The 26,523-nt window shown below is 26.5% G+C and overlaps 1 protein-coding gene across 2 annotated transcripts in view; it reads right to left on the bottom strand.

Moving 5' to 3' along the window:
* The window catches only part of DAAM (disheveled-associated activator of morphogenesis-like protein), a 144,251-nt gene extending 118,306 nt beyond the window's left edge, over window positions 1-25,945 (bottom strand). Inside the window, exon 1 of one of the 2 annotated variants that reach the window (XM_011496510.1) lies at window positions 25,827-25,945. The gene's annotated coding sequence lies outside the window, so the exon portion shown is untranslated. Of the gene's footprint in view, window positions 1-25,821 lie in introns of both variants that reach the window. The other variant, XM_011496509.1, reaches the window with a different exon arrangement.
* Between the last annotated feature and the right edge of the window lie 578 nt (window positions 25,946-26,523).

The raw sequence follows: 26,523 nt of genomic DNA, 5'->3' as shown, positions 1-26,523 counted from the left end.
CTGATTACCGATGTATAGTATTTTGTCTGGGGTGCTCACGATCAGGCTTCAATTGTTTCCACGTCTTCGCTTCATTACATTATTATTGGTTTTCTTCGCTCGGTGCACCCTGCACTTTATACTAATTCAGAAATTATCATTACGTCAAAGAGTCGATGTCGAAAGTGTCATTTAGATTAACTGGTTGTGATATAAAGCCCCGCCCATCCTCGTCCAATCGCTTCTTCGTAATTTCAGAGGCCGTGTTGTTGGACATAGTGGGGAGTGGTAAAAGTATCGAAATTCGTCGCGCATTTAACGTAGCTTATCGTAAAGCAAATCCCATGCAATTTCATGTACTTGTTAATTATGTTGTTACAGAAATTTCTTAAACATAAGAGATTGGGAAGAGAGGTTATTTGCCAATGAATGAAAGAAATTATACAAAGATGATGGCACAGCATACTCTTTCACAATTGAAATGGAGCTAAATTTAAATGAAAATTTAATTTATCGATTTCTACGTCTCGTGTCAACATGTGTCAATAATTATCAAGTCATGATATTATCGACAATATATCTGGCCAATAAATTTCTCCACATTTAAGACATTTCGAGCCATCAATTTACGAACGTGTCGGTATTTAAAATTTATTGCAACATAAATTTTAAGGCTAAATAAAATAAATGTACAAACATTTCAAATTCATAGCTCTTTTTTTTTTTTTTTTTTTTTTTTTTTTTTTTAATTTACTACTATTATAATGTTGTGTTTTTATTTTCATTAATTGTTTTCTATGAATCCATGCGAATTAAATTCAAAATTTTTGAAAAATTTTTATTCATCTAACTGCAATTACTAGTTCGATCATTGTGGAGTTTGAAAAATTAGAAAAACATGCAAAAAAAGGAGAAACTTTTATCAAAAAGAACTCTCACTACCAGGTATAAAATAATTACATTAACGTAAAAAAAAAAAGTACAAACAATAAGGATCTTTAAATGCTGTACTAATAACCTAGTAAATTATTCATTTAAATTAATCGTCATCTCGTCTCATTATTTTACAGAGCAATAAAATAGATATCGAATAGACATAATTTCCTCAGCAGCCAAAAGTACATTTGACATATAAATTGCGGCTAAATTTCCAGGTAACGTCGTATGTTGGCAAGTAACGCAAATTCATGGATGTCAATAGCGCACAACATCGAGAACAATGAGTGTACACTCTGTGTAAGAAATGTTCAAATATTTGTAAATAGAGCGAGTAATATACTTGTTTTCTCCGGCGAAATTCCGCCGTAAGCATTTAGTCGGTAAAAACTCGAAGACGAGCGTAGCATAGGGTTGATGAGCGAAGCTTGTCCACTGCGATTGAGAAAGCGAGAGAGTTGACCGAGGTAAACAAATCGACTTGCTGCCGGAAGTGTCGCCATAATTGAGCGCATCCCACTTACTACACCAAGCCGGACGCGCACCAGAGTTCTCGCATTGCAATTAGAGCTATTTTACAGGGCATATTAACCTCGAGGGTCCCCGAGGAGAGGAAATAATCGTTAATGCTCAGTGGCGCACTTTTCTCTTTGCGGATTCGCCAAAGAGGCTAGTCCCAGATACCCAGAGAAACATGGGACGAGTGGACTTTTCCATTACCGGTGACTTTGTATCTCTTTGTTTTTGGAGTAGACAACGAGTGTAACCAGCGATACCCAACATAGAATCATAAATTTCCTTTTATGTTCATCCGTCTGCTCACCCCCTCTCTCACACACACACACACTCTCTCTCTCTCTCTCTCTCTCTCTCTCTCTCTCTCTCTCTCTCTCTGTTGATAAAAGAATAGTAGTACTTCTTAATTTGTTTACTTAGTCTCTTGTATGTAATTTTTTTTTTTTTTTAAACACCTAACGCACTTATGTACGATTACATTACGTTTACTTGAATTTTGTTAAGTTAACCATGATTTGGTATTCTCATTTTGAATCTAGATTTTTAACATTAGTCGATCGTGCACATTGTGTGAAGTCAATTAAAAACTAGATAATCATATTCCTCGCATAACAATGCCAAATATTATATCGATATACTGTTAGGTACAAATTAACCGCTATCCGTCATGTTTCTCAACGAGATACCATTGCTTTTTTTATGATGACAAATCGATAGAAAACGAATAGGGTAAAAAAAATTACTTTCTCACTATCGGGGACTAGTGTACTCGTACTAAAGGCAATTTTCAAACATGGATCTACGACGAGTTGGAATGTGTGTGCCATAACATGTTAGTCGATATGTATTGATCATTAGTACGCTGTAACACAACACTTTTACATTTAACATTTTACATTTGAACTGCTGTGAATAATTTTCCGAGTATAATAAATTAATAGTATAATACGACTGCGGTTATTCTTTGCGATATCACGCGACAAACACGGATACCATTTCAATAGTCTCGTCGGGACTGCCAACTTAGGCGATTACCATCGTATAACACATCGCCTTCGTAATCTTCAATTTTATCCTCGATTTTCCTTTCACAGAATACTAATATTATGTATGCATAACGGGGACATTTCACCAATGCGACCAACTTGTCAAATGCGCATCTATCTAGACACTCTCTCTCTCTCTCTCTCTCTCTCTCTCTCTCTCTATTCTTTCATTGGCGCTTTATTCCCGAATCAACGAGTTCTTAGCAATTTTTTCAATTTGTCATGATTACCCGCTGACTGTATTATCCGTTGCGCGTGTCTCTTATTTAGCTATATGAGTTTAATAGGCAATCGAGGGTGTAACATACTTGATGCAAATTATGCTAAATAAGATGTCTATTAAAGACTCGGTCGACAATGGTCGGGGATGACCTTTTTACATTGCACTACAAAAACTCTTTGACATTAAATACTTTACTTTATTCGGTCAGGGCTGCTAGTTCACGATTCGGTTTCAAATCTAATGAAATCAATATCTTCATGGCATAAATTAATCGTTCGAATATAAATAAATTACTTAATAAGCATCATTGAACACACTTCTTAATCTTCTGATTAATTCTAAATATACGACAGGAGTATATAATAGACGAGCATTCTTGAACTAGTAAAAGTTATTTCATATATTCTGAAAGGGTAGTACAAGGTTAAAACAAGGGTATTTAATCTCTCATATTGAGTGATCTCTCAAATTTACATGTGACGTACATTTTCAAACATAAATTTATACATTAGCCTTGTTGCGCTATATCATCAAATTCTTAAAAATTGTTATTAATTATCGCAATTTAGATTTACATCCGTGTTGTAATGTATTATTTATGCGCTTAATGTAAATTATTAATAACAAAATATAATGCAATTCTAACAAAAATGCAAATATAATAATATTATTATAATACTATTTACTATGGTCAATAATAGTATTTTGTCAAAAATCGTCAAAAAAAAATTTTATTATATTTTACATAACGTTTTTTGACAATTCAATTGAATTTCAAGTAATAAAATTAATTATTTTAAATATATCGAGCGCGCTTATAATAATTTTTTCATCATAAATTTTTCGTTTGTATTTTCATTTTGTAGATTATAAATAACGACATTTTTGTCTTTTATAACAAAATATTCGTATGTGCTGGAGCATCTACACCGCCAATGTTTCAACCAATTAATATCCAAAGAATATTATATATGGATTTTTTTTTAAATATTTAATACAATTTCTGTTATTTATACTCAGTGAACTAGAACCAATGCTTATTCTATCATTTATTCAACTAATAAGTGAAATATTCATAGTATGAAATGAAAAAAAATTTTTTATTAAAAGAGAAGCGAATAATAGTCATAAAAGGTACAAAAGGCAGAGTAGAATGACGCTAAACTATTGCAATTGATAAAATGCACACACGCGCGACGTAGAGACTAGACGAAGAAAAAAGTGCACTTCGTGCAGAACTCGAGCAGTCGTAATTGAACGAAATTGGTGTCAATTAGGCCGTCGACCCGCACTCTACTGTCGTGATTTTGAACTATCCTCGCTTTTATACAGTTCCATATTGTTTATAATTCCATTTCATTTTCCTTTGTTAAAATTCAAATTTGCATTATACTTGACCATCTTAATTATAATTTAACGTCCAAGCATTTTAATTTGGACTACAAAGACATAAAATAAATGTCATTGATTACAGTTGGGAAAAATTAAAAATAATGATCGGTAAAACAATATGTAAATGATAATTATTTCTTATATACATCTTTACCAATCAAAATTATAATATTTTCTGAACTTTATATATCTAATGATAAAATTTCGTAGTGTCTTTTCTTAATTAGTAAAATTACGTACTTATACATATACATTTGTATCTATGCTTTAATAATAGATAAGTAAAATCCCATGAAAAAATCATTGTTTCTCTCTCTCTCTCTCTCTCTCTCTCTCTCTCTCTCTCTCTCTCTCTCTCTCTCTCTCTCCCTTTGTACATTTATACCGCACATGTATTTATTTCAAATTTATAGTATTATGAGTAGTGCTTGCTAAAAGCATTATAAATGTAATTTCCATTTCTATTCGGGATTCGCTACTGCAATGTCAATGTATCAGAAATGTTTTTTCTTTTATATTCATGCTTTATAATATTCTACCCTTCAATTCGATAATTTTTCTCTTTAGTTCAGGTCATAATTTTCTATATTGTTTACTATAATTATTACTAAGAGTTATCAAAATTAATTAAACCATCCACCTACGCGTTATTTATAATACTTAAACAAGAATATTGGTAATATAATTTAAAATCATTCACAAAGAGTCAGTTATATTTGTGGCATTCGATTAGGAAATTTGAATTTCATACTCCAATACACCCATTACATTTTCATTATCTAAATATTTATTGGCGTTATTATTGTACGATAATAATGTACCATACTTTTATGTTATAAGCTAAAAATCATTCAATTCATTAATCAATTCATTAACATGATATTGAATTATGTATAATAATCGGTTATTTTTTGCAATATTGATTATCGCTTTATAGCTGTTAATAAAACCAAACTCTTGGGCACTTTTCTTCTTTCATTCATTCTCTCTGCAAGTGATTTCCAGCAATCATTTATTTATATTAAAATTCCATAAAAATACGTATCCGAGTTTAAACGTTTCATCCTTCTCACGTTCTAGCGAAGTAATGAAGAACAAGTCGTGTCATTCAACATTTTACGGAATGGGACGTTGCTCCTGGTTCGTCGCTCAACGCATCAAATGTGTCCTTCAGTATGTTTCTTCTCAACATTTCTTTCGCTATTTTTTCGTTTATTATTCTTATGAAAGTGCACACCTATATTCATTGGGCTCACGTTTGACAATTCAATATATTTTATAAGTGCTTTTCTAAAATATATTTTTAATCTCGTTCAATTAGTATTTTTATATCGTTATTAACAAGTAATTTTTTAATAATCGAGAAAAAGTTTAACGAATACGTTATATTAATAATAAAAACGTTTAGTGACGTTTATGATTGGATGAAAATCGATATTTAAAAATAATCAGTAATTCGATTCTTTTAACATTCTATAATAGTACTTATAAATTTTTACGTAATATATTGTTTGTCAAACTTCAAATTATTTAAAATTCACTTTTAGGCAATAAAATTTAAATATCATTAGTAATAATAATCTAATTGCCAAATTGAATTTATATATTGTATTTTGAAGACAAATGGCTAAATTATGTGCGCGTGAATAGTGAAAATCAAAATTAAGATACGCTAGTTTTTCACACTCTATTTATATATTTTATAATAGTACTCAAAAGATAAAGCAACGTAGAAAGATAAAAAATATATATATATATATATAAATGACTCAAAGGATAAAAAAAAAACGCAAATAAAATATTTTCAATAATAACAGATATCCTATAATGCACAAAATATATCAGTAATGTCTTTTAAGTAAGTGTAATAGTCCAAAATATATCTCGCAATTAAATAATTGAAAACTCATTATAAATCAATAATTGAATCATAAAGCCGCTATACTTTCAATTACATTCATTATTTTACTTATTTTGTAAGTGAAATACAATAATCAATAAAAATGTATAAGTCCTAAATAATTAATTACGATCAATTTGCCATTTCAATAGTCGATCAATTTTTAAACGATCGCCTTTTCAGAAATAATAATAATATAAAAATAAAAATAAATAAATCTAATACAAATAATGTTATTATATTATATCGAAGTTTCCCGCGCCACTCGAGCATTCCATTACTATGTGGTGAACTTACCTAACAAGGATTTTGCCTTTGCTGTACTGGTTTCGCGCGTTTTATTATAAAAGCAAAAAGTAGAAGAAAAAGAAGCAGAAGAGCACGAGGCAGAAGAAAAGGGATTGCGGCTCGTTGACGTCCTCAGGACGACGTTGCTCGAGTCGACGAGGACCACCACGACGAACGTAATGGGTATAAGCGTGTGGGGAAAAATCGCGTACAGTGGATTCCCTGTGGCAAGAAAGCAAACCACGAGAATGAGAAAATAAGAGAGCAAGAGCGAGGGAGAAAGAAAAGGACGCTATGAGAATTTATGATGGCGAATTCAAGATTTACCGGGATGTCGCGTTTCACGAGTATGTGGTGGAGTCGGAGGGTTAGGGGAAAGGTACAGCGGAAGGTAATAAAATAATTGTTCTATATATTACGTGTAGGAGAGTTTGGCAATCTTGTTCGATTTATTTTCTTTAATAAATTATTTTACCCGAAAATAATTATCACAAGTTATACATTCTTCACTAATATATCTTCGAATGCATTACAAAATTTTACAAACTTTATCAACATTTTGCCTAATACATTATTAAATTTTATTTTTTTATTTAAATATCAATTGAAATTTCAACGTATATATATATATATATATATATATATTTATTCAAAAATAATAAATCCAAAAAATCACACGTAATAATTATAATCAATTATATTTATATTACTTTTTTTAATCACTTTTTAATATCTTATAAACATTGCTTTATTGTTTGTAACGCAATAGTACTTTGTTATTGTTACAGGGTCTTATTGTTCTAGCACGTATATGGAATCATTTTTTCTAGAATAATTTTTACAAATGGTCTATAGGAATATTTTTTTTACTGCATAATTATAAAAGCGGAATGCAAATTCGAAGGTGCAAATAAATATAATTGTATATGGATATATCTGGCAAATGGAAGAAAATTGTATTCTGTGATTCATATTTCGGCATAATTTTAATTATTTTATTTTTGTAATGAAAATACATGTCATTCGTTATTTTATTCGTAACTGATTGTATTATGTGTACATGGAATAGAATAAGCCTTGGTAAGGGATTGTCCGGTAGTGTTTTATAAAATGAATTTACACATATATATCGCGAACAATAACGAGGTTCTTTAAAATTTATTTACCTGCTTCCATGTATCGTCTTCCATATGAAAAAAAAAAAAAAATCTCCACGGGTTCGTAGTATTTTCGGACACTTTACGGATGCGCCATTACGCATTTTTATTTCATTACGATACGTTGCCCCGCCAATAAAGACAATTTTACGGGCTTTCACCTAAATTTTTTATGATGTTGACGGGCAAGTTACAATCTTTTATAATGAATCACAATTTTAACATGTGCGCTTATCGCCTTTTTATCCGTTGTTAATAGCACATCCGTATGTCTTGGAAATCCATTCTTCCAACTACTTTATATATGCATAAAAATTATTTATACTTACTTGACCTTTTGATGGGGTTACGAGAACAATTTCTTTTCTTTCCTCTCGTTTCTTTTCACGTACCTCCATTGGATTAAAATTAAAATTTCTCATAAATATTTGCAATTTGTGATGCACCAATTGGAAAGGTTCAATTACAATAGCGTAATTTGAAAAGAGCTTACATTAAAAAGTGTGTCATCGATATTAATGCACATTTTTGACATTTTTAATCATCTTTGCAAAATGTCTTTCAGTGCCCTCGTAATTTTAACACGTAAACAAATTCAACCTATTTCCAAGGATAAAGAATACTGCTCAGAAAAAACGAGACTTCTTTACTCATGAGAGCTGTATGAAAATTTCTTAAACCCACCGAGTTGATAAGCAACGCGTCATAAAACGGATATTGCACCGAACAAAACAAGTAAGAAACATAAGAAATCACTCTCGTGGATGCGATGAAAAGAGCCCTCTTTCTTTCTTTCACTCAATGACCTAACTCACTGCGTCAATTTTTTCTTTCTTGTCATGCCGCTTGCGCTCGGAAAGTGCCTCTTCCTTTTTATCGTGTCTTTCTCAAGACGTTTCGGGAATGACGTCATCATGCCTATCTTTACGTGTACCTTCCGAGACATCTCAACACGCATGTAACTTTAATTCGTCGCTTTAATTTCGCTTCTATTCGATAATTTTGCATTAGCCCGTTATCGATCTCGGCTCCTCATGACTCATATCCGAATTCACGCTTACGAACTTCGGCGCACACATATTACCGACTCTTATCACGTCCAACCGCTCAAACATCCTGCTCACAGCAATATCGGGCTTTTGATCGAGATTACGTAATCGGCACAAGTAGAGGCTGCTTTGCATATTCTAATGTACTTTTAACCCTTCAGTTACAAGGCTATCGTAAGCTATTGCAAAGAGATTTTCATCCGCTTCTTTCTTACTCAAATTCGGCTCCTATGTGTATAATATTATTTGCTAAAATTTCTAGTTTATCAACGCTTACTTGTTTAACAACATATTATCAATAAATCGTAATCTAAAAATTGATTAAAATTATAAAATTGTTATAATATTTATTTGTAGTTAGATTTATTGTACGTTGTGTAGTTTTTAAAAAAAAAAAAAAAAAAAAAAATAAAAGAAAAAAAAAGAACGAAATATTGTTTATTGTATTGGACTTTATGTGAATATTTTATACAAAATATTTCTTTATGATATTTCAAAATGAATTTACTCTTTCACTATAATTCATTCGTATTTGCACTTTATTTTATTCTATTTCTTATTAATTGATAATTTAAAAATACAGCAATTTCTTGGATTAATTTTGAACACATTAATTAATTTAGAACAAATATTGTAAATTTAAGATTTAAGAACTTATAAATAATAACCTGCAAAACATCAGATACTTCACAATGTATCTTATTTGTCTGGGAAACATATAAATAAACATTATTAAAATAATATTTTCCGAATGGATTAGTAAAATAATTGTAATTTAAATAATAACGGCAATTTATATAATATACAAATTCGGTTTAAAGAAAAAGATAAGATTTAACGTAACGTGTGAAATAGTTAATAATATTTTAATCATTTGCATAATTACTTGCATATATATTATACCGTAATCAAAAAGCAATAACTTAATATCATTAAAAAAATTTTAACGACAGATAAATTTTCTAATGTATGTAATATTAATTTTTATTATTGTATTTTAAGAAAGATATTGTTTTTCAACTGACATTCTATTTTGAAAATCTGAAATAATCCATCCTACTCCTGTATATTAATTCATTAGGATTAACATCAAACATCATAAAGTATACCTACCATAATAATTAAAGCTATATAAACAGAACAATACTAATAAGAAGAGTATAATAATTCTAAGAAGTAGATGGTTATCATATTTCTAGGTGTTTTATTGTATCTAAATATAAAATCTATTTTTTATTGTTTGACCTCATGAGCTGTAAATGCTGAGATGTTAGATGTTAAACGATGAGATACAGTGATAAGTTATAATATAGACAGTATATTTTTAATTCAAATATATTTAGATATATGTAGTTAATAATTTTTATTCTATGACAACATGATCTAAAGATAACATTGAAGAAAAATATAACAATGGATAAAGATATCGAGATATACTGAAAATTTAATAAAAAAATATTTTTGATATATATATATATATATATAAACGAAACAATACTAACAAGAAGAGTATCAGAATTTCGAGAAATAGATGGTTACGTTTCGTAGTTATTATTATTCGACAAAACTTGTTATTATAATTGTCGAAAAAAGTAGAATCTATAAGAAATTGTTAATCACGATTTTTATTATGTATACGTAAGGTTATTCTTCTTAAAATATAATATAAATTAAGATCCAGTATAGAACATATTTGTTAGTCTCATGTATTTTCGCTCATTAAAGTCCTCTTGCTTTCATGTAACTCGGCCATGTCGGCAAGAGGTTGTGTAACGCTTAAAAGCTTATTCAAATTTCCCGCAAGGATCTTCAAGCCACCACCTTTATTAACTTTCTTGTTGAATAATCTTGAAAAATACAACGCAACCACAATTAGCAACGGATGGTTAATCGTGCAAACGATAAAAAAAAACTAAGCGTAAATAAGCGCCATTGAATTTCCTGTGTGTAATATGCGCTATACACGCGCATGTTTATACGGGAATAATGGAAAGGAACTAATAAAATATCATTATGAAAAACTCTATATTATTAATAGTTTTCTAAATTTCAGTAATTTTGAACCAATTATATTTTGTAAAAATAGATGATCAAAAGTGATATCAATGTAGTTAATCCCTAATACTTTAAATAGTGTCAGAATATATATTCAGTTTTTATAAATCAAATTGTAAATAAAAGATAAATAAATATTAATAATAATAATCAAAGTATCTAATAATCAATACATCGTTTATAATTTAAATATTCAAAAGTACTATCTAACATATCTCATAAATACATGTAAAATAGGAAAACAATAATTTCAATGAAAGTAAATGATATTATAATCTGTCAATGTTTGATTATGAGATATTTCAATATTCTTTTTCGTCTTGATTTCTTATAATGAAATTTATAAATCCCCAACTCTCTTATATACCATGATGTAATGCACTCCAAATTTATTTTAAACTAAGAACAATGTTCAAACTTAATATTTCTCGAAAATCTAAAATTTAATGAATTTCATATACTAATGTGTTAATTGTTCAGCAAAAGAACTAATTGTGTCACTGCGTATTATGTAATAAAAAATAAAATATAGAGAAAATATTATATAAACTGAATAGTTCCATTTAATATAAAAATTGTTTATAAATAATTTGGAATAATCATTTAATTTACTTTATAAAAATATGTTTTATTTGTAATAAGTATTTTAAACTTTTATGAAAATTTATAAAAGAAAATTTCAAATTATGTGCCACAAACAAAATACTTCGATAATTGATAAGGTTATACAATTTATAAACATAATTTTTATTCAAAACCTTAACTGAACGACGAATATTTAATGAAAATAATTGTACAATTAATTCAATCGTTAATGTTACATTCCTCTGTGATGATATGTGACATTACTCTGGATATATATTTTTGTATGTTTATAAAAAAATCATATATATGTATAAAATTTTTATTTCATCATTTAGCTCCTGAACAAGCTAATGATTATTATGATAATTTTATGTATCGAAGCGTGTAGCTAACACGTTTACACACACCGACACGGATTGTAAAGCTTGTAACAAATATTACAGTCGAGTGTCAAAGCAGAGTAATTATGATATTTTGAAGATTAATGTAAACTGAAATATATTCTCGATTTTTTTTTATAAAATTATTAATGTTTCAAATTTTATGATTTCAAATTATTGAATAATATAAAACATTTGATTTTTTAAACACCGAGTCAGCTCATACTGACATATATATATATATATATATACACACTGCCGCAGTAAAAAATTTAAGAAAGAAATTAATTAATTCTATTTTAAATATAGAGATTATCACATACAGTTGATAATAATTGTAAAAATAACGATGACTTTTTTTCATGTATTATTTGCATATACTAATTAATGTTTTTGTAATTATTAATAAGTTTTATATTACATGGTGAATATGAAATATTTAATATTGATGTTTTTTTACAAATGGAATATTTTTATGCTTCTCATGGATATTTTATATACGAACGAATAAATAGGCGCTAATGTTCAAAAAATCAAATACTAATAACGACTAACTAATACATTTATAATTATATACAATTACATAATACACATAAAATATAAGATGTAAAAAAAAATAAATAATTGTAAATAAATATCGATTTGTTGTTGAAAAACATCAAAGCTTCTTGGTGGATCCTGATATAAGAGTGAAAATGAAGGCTAATCATAATACTATAAAATTAAATAAAAAATAGTAATAAAAACAAAATAAAATGAAGTAACAACTGGTAATAATAAAATTTTGGACGGAAATTCATGACATTGATTTTATTACATCTTGAAAATGCGCCAATATAAAAGTTAAGAGTCCAAATACAAACTTTTACTAACGCTCGCTATATATTTGAATTTAAAGTGACGTCTAGTATTTCTAATTATGACAACAACATAGATTTATTAATCTAATTATTAGTATATTTTTTAATTAAAAGTTATTTGAATTCTCCATAAAATTCGATAAAATATAAAATTCAATGATTATGTTACATACTACTTTAATTCTTCATTACAAATAGTTTAATTTTCGTTCAATTATTCGTTCAATTATAATAAAATCAAGTATAAAAATTTTAACTACTAACTAAATTATTATTAATAAATTATTGATTTCTTTCTCTAACTATCTAAACCTGCTAACGATTAATTCATATGTAGTAATTTGATTTTTGAAAAGTAATTTTGTGAAATTTGTAATTCGTATGATTATAAATTTCAAAATAATTAAAAGGATTTATTGTAATAACACTTAGCATGTTTTCATAAACAATTATTATAATTTATTGGATTCTCTAATAACATTAATCTAGCGCTTTACATAAGAAAATTTTTTTATAGTTATAAATAATTTTATTTAATTAATAAAAGTCCATAATAAAAATAATTTTGAAGACTTCTGTGACAATATAAAGATAATCAGTGTACCAATAAAAAATATTAATAAACTCAAACTTGCTTAATGTTTTATTGTTAGAAACGGATTTATATTTACAATTTCTTGATAGCTTTAATTGTGTATTTATTGTTTATTCGAACGAATTTTTATTTCTATAATTTTAAGTGATAAATTTTCCTTCTTTTTCACTTTTATAAACTATATTTATAAATGTTTCAATTGCATTGCAATTCAACTTTCCCTTTTGATTAGCTAAATATATATAGTAAATATTGCATTTTATTGTATTCGTTAAAGGTTGATAAAAAACAGGAAAAATATTCTTAAAATCGACTCATTCTTGTAATGAAAAGATAATTGAAACCATAGCAAATGGAAATGGACAGAGACAAGTAATAATAAAAAATATATATATATATATATATATATATATATATATATATATATATATATAATATTTTTAATATTAACACAAAGTACATTAATAAATTAAAAATTAAATAATTTTATGTCATTTATAATCTTACAAAAGGGTATATATTATACATTCATTGTTTAGCACGTATTTATTATTAAAATATTTACTATTATAATGTTACTGCATTTTATCGGTTTGCATTCTAAACATATTTATGCTATTTACATTTCAAACCATAATGAATCAATCAAAATTAATATATAACAGATTATATTTAATATTTCTAATTTTTTATCTTCAACTTTTATGGATCAAATCTTTATCATAAAATTTCGTTTCATAATAAATTTACAGTTAATTTTTTGCCCAAATGTCTGAGAAATATGTTGTTAATTTATTCAGACTATATAAGACGCATTAATTCCTATTGTTTATTACTATTTATTATTGTTTATTACGTATATATATGCCTTCCAATTATGCTCATGAACTAAATGATTAAAACTATAGGCTTGTAACATTTTATTCAAATTATAACTTTTATATTGTTAATAGATTATTTAAATTATTTATTTATACATTAATACTATTATACTTATGATTGCTCTATAAAAAAATTTTAAAAATTTCAAATACAATTAATTATCATGATGATATATATTCAATTTAAATATAATTATATGATTTACGCATTATTTTTTCTAACATATGATTAACATATGTTTATTTTGTAGTTTTTAATATACAAAATGAAATTTCATATATGCTTCGTTCAATGATAAACGATTTTGTGAAATTTTGATTTTATTCTGTAAATGTAATACAAGAATATAAAAATAAGAAAGTAATTAAATTTTTCGAAGCTTCGTGAAATACATATGAATTCGTGAAATAGAAAAATTATTATATTATTTTATATGATATAATAGCCATCTTCCACTCGAAGTTCAAATATTATTTGTCATTTTTAATTATGAATGAAGGCTTTCAGACTTTCTAGTTAAATATGCTTTGTAGACATAATAGACACTATTGGTAAATAAACATTTACTTTACTAAATCTTAAAAAAACCTATATATTGGCAAGTTATTCTTATAAGGTTTCCTTCATAATATAAATTGATTTTAATATATTATTATTAATAAGATTTATAATAATTTTACTTTTAGAAAGAAATCTATGAATACAAAACATATATTGGCAAATATTTTGTAACCAATTGCTATTTTTAATGTTCGAATTAGAAATAAATATGTAATGATAAATGGCGGTATTACATAAAAGTTTAAATACCAAACTTACAGTAACATCTGTCGTAGATAATTATAATATTTATTTTATATAATTATACAAAATTTATTGAGATTATTATGTCAATGTAATCGTGTATAAGATATTAAATATCCAGTACTGATTATTCTTTAACAAGAGATTATTAAGAAAATTTTTTAATATAATTAAATCGTTTACTTTTCTTGAGTAGATTATATATAGTATAAAAATATTTTTGAATTACACCTATATATATATATATATATATATATATATATATATATATATGCAAATTGTCAGCGTATTTAAACTTTTTTTTTAATACGTAAGTAAAAGTCTAATAGATTTAAACACTAGTATTTATTTAATACATAATTTGTGTCTCATTAATAAAGAAAGAGGACTTTTTTCAACAAAACTTTTTTTCTAATAGCGAAAATTCCCATCTATCACAGCAAGTAAAAACAACAAAGCGAGACTCAAATAACGACAACTAAAAGTGTAATGAATTTGCGCACGAGCGCTTCCCAGGAATCTCGGCACTAATTGGAGTAGGACGAGTGACACGAGTACCAAGTGGGGTATAAAAGTAAAATACTACTATGATCAGGCGCCCAGCCGTCAGATATGCGTGCAAAACGATTTCTCAGCCCATAAAAGCGATCGTAAATAAAAACGACACAAGCCTCCGGACAAGTGGCATCGAGCATCTAATCAGCACCGTTTAATTCCTTTATGACTAGATATTTATACTCATTCCGTTTGCATTCGAGGAATCAAGAGCATTGTCCTGATTACAGACAATCCACTGAACTTAGCCGTCACATTATTTTATACGATTCATCAATAAGTGAATTTTAGCGAAGTACTGTTATTTAATGAAAAATTATTTTATTTAAATGAAATTTTATTTTTATTTCAAATAATGATTAATATTTATAAATAAATTATATATCACTATCAAGTTATATATATATATATATATAATTATAATTTGACATAGTTACTCGAGAACTGCTTACGATGATAATAAAAATATATTCAATATTTTAGCTAAACTCGTACCAGATAAGAACGAACTATTTTTATATTTTTATACTAATATAGCGATCAAATATATAAAAAACAAAATCAAACGTAGTTTGAGTATCAACACAAAATTATTTGAAGTAAGTATAAATACGTAATTATTTGGTGACGATAAAAACTAGATTTAAATTAATGTTAGTTTCCTTTCATTGCTACTAAAATTTATATTAATTAATTAGGTCAAAAATAGATTTTCAAATTATCAATTTCTAATAATATTTTAATGACATTATGCATGTAACTTAATTTTTAGAAATCAAAAATAAAACAACTCTTATTGACTATTTAAATTTAGTGATTAATTTTATTTTATAAAATTTTGAAAAATTTGAAGCATTGAAAATAATATAAAATCAGTAAATGATAAAAATAAGTTTTAAATTTTATCGATTTGTATTATATAAAACAAGAATTAAAGGAAACTGATATGGTCAGATCATGAGAAGCGTGTCTGAAAGGTAATTTAAATTTTTATACTTTCTTGTTTACTTTTATATTATATAATTAATTTAATTCTATCAAAGCATTAAAACCAAAATTTTAATTATAATTAATTATGTAGAAAGTAAATCTAAGTAATTAATTTTATAAGTACAGCCAATAATTTTTTATGAATGGATGAGGAAAAGCGAAAAAGTGAGACAGATAAAAAAGAGAGATAACGATAAATTAAGGTTAATCAATCGATCAATCGTAATAATTCTATTGTTCGAAGCTAATTTTGCCAGTAAGATGAATTCTGACAGTTTTTTTTAGATTTATTCTTTTGAAATTATAATAAATCGATTAAGAGCAGATGCTAATGCTAACAGTTGAGAAACATTACGTTTCTTCCTCTCCTTCTTTCTTTTCTTCTTGTCTTGTTTTTGCTTATCTAATTTATAGTTTCTATCGACCGTAAGAAATTCCCATTCATTCGCAAAGTTTTTGATGTCTTGATTTATGTTCCTTTTTTTTTCTTTTTTTTTTTTATAATTCTTCCTACCTTTATATTAAAGTATAAATTTTAAGATTTACAATTAATCGATGTTAATTTAAATAATAATTAACAAAGACTCTTAATGAGGACAGTTTAAAAAACATTTTGAGTTTAAACATTAACATTGAAATACACTTTTCATAAAATATTATTTATAATTTATTCTGAATTTTATATGTAATGTAGAGTATACCTTGAATAACTTTATATCACCAAATTCATTATAATGAGCGAATATTATATTTTATACATAGTTAGTATGTATGAATTTAATCTACGTAATTTGAATATAAAAAGCTCAAGTATGAATCGATTTAATATACATAAGATTTTCATTTTTCACAGATTCAAATTTTTATTTATTCTATGTTTTAATATAAATTAAAATTTAAATGGAATGTTTAATTTTACGAAGGAACTTACTTTATAAAAAATCAATTTTAATTAACTATTTGCTGTCACTATAGCCCGTGTATTTACGTATACGACACGTAATTTGAAATCATAAAATGAGACAAAACAATCTAATAAATAATTAATAAGTGAAACTTCTTATGAGTATTAATATAAATGCTGTAGAATTTTATAAATTAAAATTTTCTTAATAAACTATGACGTATAGTTCACAAAAATCATAGAAAAATATCAAAAATATTAATAGAAAATTATACGATTCGAAGGTTTCACGGAAAAGCAATGAATGGTGAAATCTAGAATTAATTAGATATGTTAGTGAAAAATTGTCTCTTTTTTCATGAGTTTTTAAAAAGGTCTTAGAGTACTATTATTTTTATATACTTTGGTAAATTAAAACTTTATGGGATTTAGTGATTGATCAGATATTGTTCTGCTTTTTATCTCATTCTCACGCATGAATTGACAAGAAATCTGTTATCCTCACTTCTTAACCAATAATTTTTTCTCATATTAATATTTGTTGAATCAGTAAATATATTTCAAGTATTTCGAAGTTCGAAGTAATTGCTGATTTTTTATATAGTACATTTTATTTATTATGTAATATAGGAATGCTTCAAGAGAAGTAGTATTCTTACATATGGATTTAACGAAATTATAAAATAGAAAATAGAAAATTATAAATTAGAAAATTAGAAAATTAGAAAATTAGAAAATATAGAAAAAATATAAAAGGAAATTGTATTTTATAAGCACGAACAAATATATTTATTGCGTATTGACAGATTTAGAGCAATAAGACTTTATTTTCAAAATTCTCTAAAATTTATAATTAATTTTATCTATGTTTAGCTATGTATTTATTTATCTATATAATTATTTATCAATGTATACATCCAATTGAAAGTGGACTAAAATTCATAATTATATTTTTTATCTAGGTAAAATTTCAAATTAGAAGAGTACTCTTTGTTCTTATTTTAATATTATCAACAGCTTTTTCTATTAATAAATTCATGTCTATTCAATTAGAAAATTGGATAACCTCGTCATTACGTGTATCTTGATTTCCTTTGAACTTTCACTTTCGGGCGCTTTTCCATTAGATACCGTATTACTTGTAAAGTTGTCACGATGATATATGTAAAAACGTACGGTATTGACAAATTAAACGGATTAATGCTACCTTATATATTAAAATATTTTATACGCCTTCTATTTTATATATCTATAGTGTTTATATTAAAATATATTAAACATATTTCATTCGGTTAAAAATGATAATATGGAATTGAAAAAAAGTATAGTTGTTCTTTAATATGAAATATCAGACAATATTTATTTTTTACATCAATTCCATCCTTTTGTGATGTTAAACAATCTTAGAATATTGATTTATCATATATCTGAAATAATGTAATATGATTTTATTAATTATTTTAATTTTATCTAAATTTGATGCTTTAGAAATTGTATATTCCAATAATTGATTTTTGAGATAAATTTTTGTTTATTTAAAACAACTATTGGACAATTGGACGATAATTGGACAATTTTCCGATTAATATAATTATTTTTATAATTTTATTCGAGTTTATGTCATTTGGTAAAAGCAATTCGAATATATTAAAAAAAATACTTGTATTAATGAGCATTATAATGTATTTAATAATATTAAATTCTATTCTAAAATGAATATCAATGATATATTGTTAATATGATATACATAATAGATAACAAAATTATAAATTAAAATAATTAAATTTCCTTTTTTCTTTTTACATGTATATGAAGTATAATCTTTCTAATTTCTTTATAGTATTATTATTAAATTTTAAAAAAATGAAAAATATTTTTATAGATAAATATTATATAAATATCATTTAATGGCACAAATTTTTATTGCACGATTATATTATAATTTGATGGTAAAATTGATCTTGATAAAAAGGTAATATTTTCAATAAGTTTGATTGCAATGTACTATTTAAGTATATATATATATATATATATGTGTGTGTGTGTGTGTGTGTGTGTGTGTCGTATTATCCAATAAAAATAATGCTTCATTTAGAATTATAAAAAGTACAAATTTTTGAGTAGTCAGTCATTCTTAATTTTGTATGAGTAATAATTAAATATTTATCCATCATATATGTAATAATATTTAATATTGTACAGCATTCGTTATAATATACAATAATAAGTGAAATATTTTGAGATATAGACAATATAAGAATATCGATAATAACATTATAGATATACAAAATATATGTGAATGAAAGTATGGTTGCAGTTAGTAAAATTATTTACCGAATAAATAAAAATTTTATTTTAACTTTCATTAACCTATGTATTACTCATAATTTATTTGTTAAATTGGTATTCTATTATATGATTAGGTATTAGTAAAATGATTGATCAAGGTAATGTTTTAATTATTTAATAATTTAAACTATACTAGGTATATTAATAATACAAAAGTGTGTGTATGACGTATATTAGTGACATGGCTAAACGCTGATTTATATTCTCTTATATATCGTTTCACTTCTCGTCTTTAACACAAAAAATGACCGAAGTGTCAAAGTTTACAAGCACAACTAATCTTCTTCTGTAATATTTCAATCGTTCTTTTTCTAACTCTGATGTCACATGCCCCATCAAATTCCATATTTTGATGTGTTCAGACGAACTGACAAAATCCAGAGAACAAGACAATAATTAAATGTTCTACGCCTTCTTGTTCGATCTTAATTAGAAATGTGTCAGTTAACAAGATAATTTGTGCTAACAATGAGAAAAGTTTGGGTATCATGCACCTCCCATCGTGATTTCTCAACGTCTTCGCTTCATTCAATTAACATCTCGACGTATTCAAAGTTACTTTCACAAAAGTGCAATGCCACAATCTTAGTCTCTCTTTCTCATCCCATGAACGAGTACGCCTGCATCTACATACGTACGTTTGTCAGTGTATATGAGATATCGATCCAGTGTTTCTGCGATCCACAAATTCCTTGCTAAGTTCACGATACGCCTCTCAATGCGTAAAGGCTCGCAAAAGTCCTCGGCACGAAATTAAGTACGCGAATGAAAATTCACCTGCCTTTTGCAATGTGCATGTTGTTACTCATTTCGTCGTCACTGCTAAATATATTTCACATATGATTGATGTAATTACTTTCGAAGGTTGAAAAATATATTTAAAATAATACTTTAAAAATGTCGAATACGATTGTGAAAATTACACCCCATTTAATTTTGAATAATATATTTATACGTATTTATGATGTATGTATGCATTTATTATATGCGTGTACACACACGCGGGCGCGCATGTCAATATTACGAAGAATTAAGACGACATTTCACTTTTAGGATTTATGTAGTTATAAATTATGTATGGAACAATTTTTAGTTAATACCGCAATAAATAACCGGTGACCTGTTTATCATTATTATTTGAATACATACAATGATTTATATAAAGATAATATGTATTTTTGTACTTTTGTAAATGATGCAATGATTACAATATCACGAATATTTATTCTCCTTTAACATTTTAAGAATGATCTTAAGCACAATAATAGTAAGCACGGGTTATATAGTACTAATATTAAATAACATAAACTTCTGATATAAGTAAAATAATTATTTCATATATTCAAATGTGCAATATGACTACATTTTCAGCTTCTCGAGAAACTTATATTTTACAAATTTGAAATAACTTTTTTTCTCAATACAAAACAGTTAAAAATCCCGATGAATAGTTTATTTTTCTCATTCATTATATCATATATTGTTTATGAACTATTATTTATTATTTAAGTAAAAGATCATTATATATGTGAAGTGGAGTATTATATATATATATATATATATATATATATATATATATAGAGAGAGAGAGAGAGAGAGAGAGAGAGAGAGAGAAAGAAAGAGTTTGAATAACATAAAATATTCTGCATTATGTAAAATATGAAACTAAGTGAACTTAAACTGAGTTCAGAATACGCCAGAAATGGAAAAAATACTGTTTCCTCAAGTCCGTGACAAAGTTTATCAAATTTCCCATAGAATAACTTGTCTCTCTACAATCAACTTTTTTTAGTTTCTTTAAAACCTCATTTATCTGAATTTGTGAAAATCATTTTTCGTGTTATGCAATCATAACATTATATATATTTTTTTTAAATACAAATAAATTTTCGCTGGTTGGTAGACAATTATATGCGGTTTGCGCATTGTTACAATATGATAAAGTGAAAAACTAGTTTACGTTTGAATTTATGGATGTACTTGTACTCGAAATTAAATATAAATCTAAATTTATAAGTATAATATTGTATAATAAAGAAAAATACAGAATTGTATAAAGAAATATTTTCAGATTTTATAATTAGCTTGACTAAAATAACTCAATTAACAATAATAAATATATGTTTCTTGCAAAACAATATTCACACGCACGCGCATGAGTGCATACACATATTACTCAAGCAATGATTTATTTGCATTATTAGGAACGAATTGATGCACAGTGCATAAAACGTACACATGAATATCAGATCGAAACTGTTTGATATAATTACTTCTTTAATAAAACAACAATAATAGGTGTTTATTTATATATATATATATATATATATATATATATAATAATTTAATGTATTCTAAAAAATATCAAAAAATAAAAATAAATATATATATAAATAATAATTTAATAACAAAATAATAGGTGATGAACATTGTAATTTCTACAACTAGTTTATAAACGGGTTTTGGTTAGTCAGGTAAACGGCACAGATTATTTGCGAAGGAATTTATCTGCAAAGGGATCAGTACAAAACGTACTTGGTGCTATATTTTATTCCCTTTTCTTTAATTAATCAGTTAATATACAAACAATATCCTTTAAAATAATAATAAAAAGAAATGCTAAAACAGAAACGATGTTATCAGAACTATTTATGTGTAAGATATTCTTGTTCTAATATAAATTCCTATATATCCAACGTTTTCTTTTATTTCCATATATAGAATTTCTTAAAAAATATATGTGTTATATTATACAATATTATGGTAAATCGTTTGATAATCATTAATGTAGGACTCGTTGGTGCAAAACTTAAAAAATTATATGTCATGAATCAATTCTCGGATTGTCATTAGTTTTGGCAAAATATCTCTATGCTTTTATTAATAACATCCAACAGTAATTTTCATTTTTAGCAAAATTTTCAATTTATATTAATTTCAATTTAATGATAAATAAAAATAGCATCTTCAAATTTTATACTTTTTATAATATAGTTCAATATTTATAGTATTTATTAATAATAAAAATAAATACTTTTTATATTAAATATTTTAAAATATATACATTTGCTACTGCACAAAATAAAGAATCATTTCTTATTGTATAATAAAATGTTAAGATCATTAATAGTCTTGCATATATCAAGGCGATTATAGTTGTAAATTATTGATCAAATTGGTTTTCTTTTTGTAATAATACTTTTATAATAATTTACTCTTAATATGATTTAATAAAAAATGTGAACGTTGTTATTTACATCATGTAAAAGAATCTTAGCAGTCAAAGTAAGTTATTAAAATATATTACTAATATTTTATCATTACGATTAAAATTTGATTGATTTTACCAGAAATAACGTTAAATTATCAAGTTTTTTTTTTTTTTTTTTTTTTTTTTTTTTTTTTTTTTTTTTTTTTTTTTTTTTTTAATAATATTAAACATATTAATAGGTAAATTGATACATTTTTTCCCAAAAAAAAATTTAATTTTTAAATTTTTTTTTTTTTTTTTTTTTTTTTTTTTTTTTTTTTTTTTTTTTAATAATATTAAACATATTAATAGGTAAATTGATACATTTCTGTAAGAAATAAAGTAATTCTATTATAAATATAGGAGCAGTAACGTTCTTATTTTTATTATAAATAAATTTTAAAAAATTAAAAGACTGTTCAATTAAGTTTAATTCGGCTGAAATAATCTATTTTAACGCAAACGTAATGAAGTAACAATGAATTTCTAAATATTCATAAAAATTCATAAATTCATTGTTATTCTTATTATTCATCAATATACTAATTATTATAATTTATCAGTATATTTATCGAATACGTTTATAGTCACTGTAGTGTTTTATATTATTTTATTTACATATAAATAAATTGATAAATTAGCAATAGATTTTTATATGCATAACTTAATTAATGTTTTTAGCTTACATTGCATTAATGATATTAATAGATAACTTATTTTAATACATGATAATTTTCAGGTAAATGTTGTCGAATTATATAATATATTTAGTACACATAAATTTTAAAAAGGCAATAACCTATGAGTAACTGAATTTTTTACGCTTTTTATCAGATACAGTTATCACTTGAACAAGTTGAAATTGAATAGAAACATTGAACGCACCTGACGCCACACCAGTGTCCCGGAGACGATAATAATAAACTCGAATAAATCCCTATCTCGAGAATATCTCGTTATTGGAATTATTTTATTTGGAGCTGTAATGCCAAGTCAAATCAGAGTATTAAATTTTAGTAGTACTAATGCCATTAGTAACAGCCCACCCCTCGAGCGCTACTAACTACACTCTTTTATTTTCCACTGGGCTAATGACATTCGCAATAATCATAACAGTGACACGCGCTTCCTTGTTTCCTCTTCTCCTATCCGGTGCCTCCTATCAACTTACGACAAACGTCTTTAACAATTGACCGGAGTTGAAGTGCACACGTGACGTCCGCACAGACTTAATGACCAATGAAAGTGATAGGAAACGTTTGTGCCCCGATTGCCGTCTGCGTGCGTACGACACTTGAACCGCAAGCTCCGCTTATTCCTCCGACAAAAGTATCCCAAATGGGAAATATTCCATTACTCATAGATTATCAGCTTGCACTTTCCGCCATCCCCATCGATATGCCCCCATATATAGCTCGGTCTTTCACGTGGCTGGAGAGAAATCCTTAATCGGCAATCAAAGTGTTAAAAGCGTAGTTTTCATTGATTGTCGATGATCGTCACGTTTCTTGTCCAGCTTTCCTTTACGTATTCGCTTTTTAATTATCAATTACGGGTTTTGATTGTTAATGTGTGATTGAATGTGATGCGTGAGAAAGCACGGCAATATCCGTCAGCCGAGAAATTATCTTTGTCTTTCTTAACAAATTTAGGGAACATTGGATTCTTGAATTGTTTTAAAACAATTGCTGTAACTACTTGAATAAATAAGTTTTACTTATTTCACAATTACTATTACAATTTATTTCAATTTATTAGTAAATTAATTAATTATCGATAGTTATATCGATTGCAATAATTAATCTGTAAATTATGTACGTTATTGTATTTGCCAGCACTAAAATATTTAATGGCTGTTCATAATAATTAGTACTTTATTTATACATTAGTATGTTATCATATTAAATAATTTATATATTTGTCTAATAAAAACTATTTGCTGCTGGTGCTTTTTCTTCTTTTAAGGTTTTACAAAGTGATTTTAATGAACAAATTATTATAAAAGATAATTATATTGTAAGTTGGATTATGAAATTTTCATTTGACATTAATTTTAATATAATTGATATCTTGGCAACTGTGAGATATTTAAGCCAATGTAACTTAAAAAACTGACTTGGTATTTTACAAAATTACGCAAGTTTAATTTATAACACATATTGCACTTTACACTTATGAATTATTTGAATGTGATGCTTTTACAGCCAATGCATAAAGACTGGTTTTTAAAAGCGTCAATAAAATTATAAAAACATTACACGTAATCTTTTATTATATCGATCTGTAAATTGTATAAACTCGTGTAACTATAACCGTATGAATTTTTAAAATGTTCGAAATCCAAAATAGAAATGAAATCTTGCACAAAAATTCTCTTACAATCGAATTTGAAGAGCTGCTGATTGAACAAAAAGTTATAAAATAAATAGAGCACATACGTAACGGTGTGCCATTTATCTAATCCTAACCTTCAAATTTCCAATTCAAAAGTTTCCTTTCACAAATGTATTCACAAATGTATCCACTGTATTAATTTATGTATGAAAAGGCATATAACTTTTATTGATAAACAATATAAGTCATGTGAACTGCATTATTAATCATTATAATCCGATGAATGATCAAAATATTATTGGTATAATGGATCAATATATGGCATTCCCGTACATGTCAACTAATTTTGTCGAAAGTAATGTTTTGAAGTGAATTTTAATATACTTACCTACATGTTTATTCATACTTTGCATAGATATTTCAAAAGTAGTTTGGTATACATAATTATTGTAATTTTTATGTAATAAGAAAATAGTATGTAGTATAAAACACGATTATTGACAGAAGCTTATGAAATAGGAAAAACTGATGAAATATTCAATGACAAAATTGGCAGTTGTATAAAAAAAACAGATCCATACTTTGTTATCGATGTCATTTGCATTATTTATTACATCATTTATTATCGTAAAAGACCAGGCCAAAAATTATAACACCGCGCAAAATACGGAATGTGCAAAATTATTCTTCAGGAAATTGTTATAGGGGTAAGGAAAAATTCAATCCTGTTCGTACACAGCCAAAGAACATTTTTTGCGAGGACTAAATTAGAATCGACGGATATAGACTGACCTTACCGTTGCGGGCGAGAGGATTAAGGAAAGTGGCCACACTTTAAGGTAACCGCGACTCCCGGAGACACTGGGAGCCGTCCCTGATTGAGCCGGTGCCTCCTTACCGACGACACGAGCTCCGGGTCCTCAGGTACGGAGGCTCAATAATAGGCCGACACGAGATAAGAACTCCTTGCGGAAGCGCTCGCACCATCTGCTGCGTTGCCGTCATCCTGGAGAGTTGTATCGTCGCCTTGTCCGTCGCCATCGTCGTCGTCGCCGTCAGCGCGGCTCTGCGCCGGCGTTCGAGTCGTCGTCATGACGACGAACCACGAAGGCGCGCAGACTCCCACCGATCGATCCATCGAAGCTCGGAACCGTCAGTCATCCGGAGCTTGTTAGTCGTCAGAGCTTCCTCGACATTTCAGCCGCACCTATCGTCTCCTAAATAATATGACTTTTTCATACCTCTTTTTTCAAAAAATTGTATTTTGATTATTTGCAATCTTTATAAATTTATTACTTTATATATCCTTTATATTTAAAATTACGTTTAAATATAAATTAAGGCTCAAACTTTTATTTATTATTTAATATATTTATCCAGTAATAATATTGTCAATGGTACGTTTATTTTACAGCATGTGTGGCTTATTATTATTTATTTCTATTTTTGTTGTTGTTTTATTATTTAATTATAGTAATATTGGAATTATTTACA

This window comes from Ceratosolen solmsi, unplaced genomic scaffold (assembly GCF_000503995.2).
Source record: "Ceratosolen solmsi marchali unplaced genomic scaffold, CerSol_1.0 scaffold29, whole genome shotgun sequence".
Lineage (NCBI taxonomy): Eukaryota > Metazoa > Arthropoda > Insecta > Hymenoptera > Agaonidae > Ceratosolen > Ceratosolen solmsi.
This window is presented reverse-complemented; position numbering and strand designations above follow the sequence as displayed.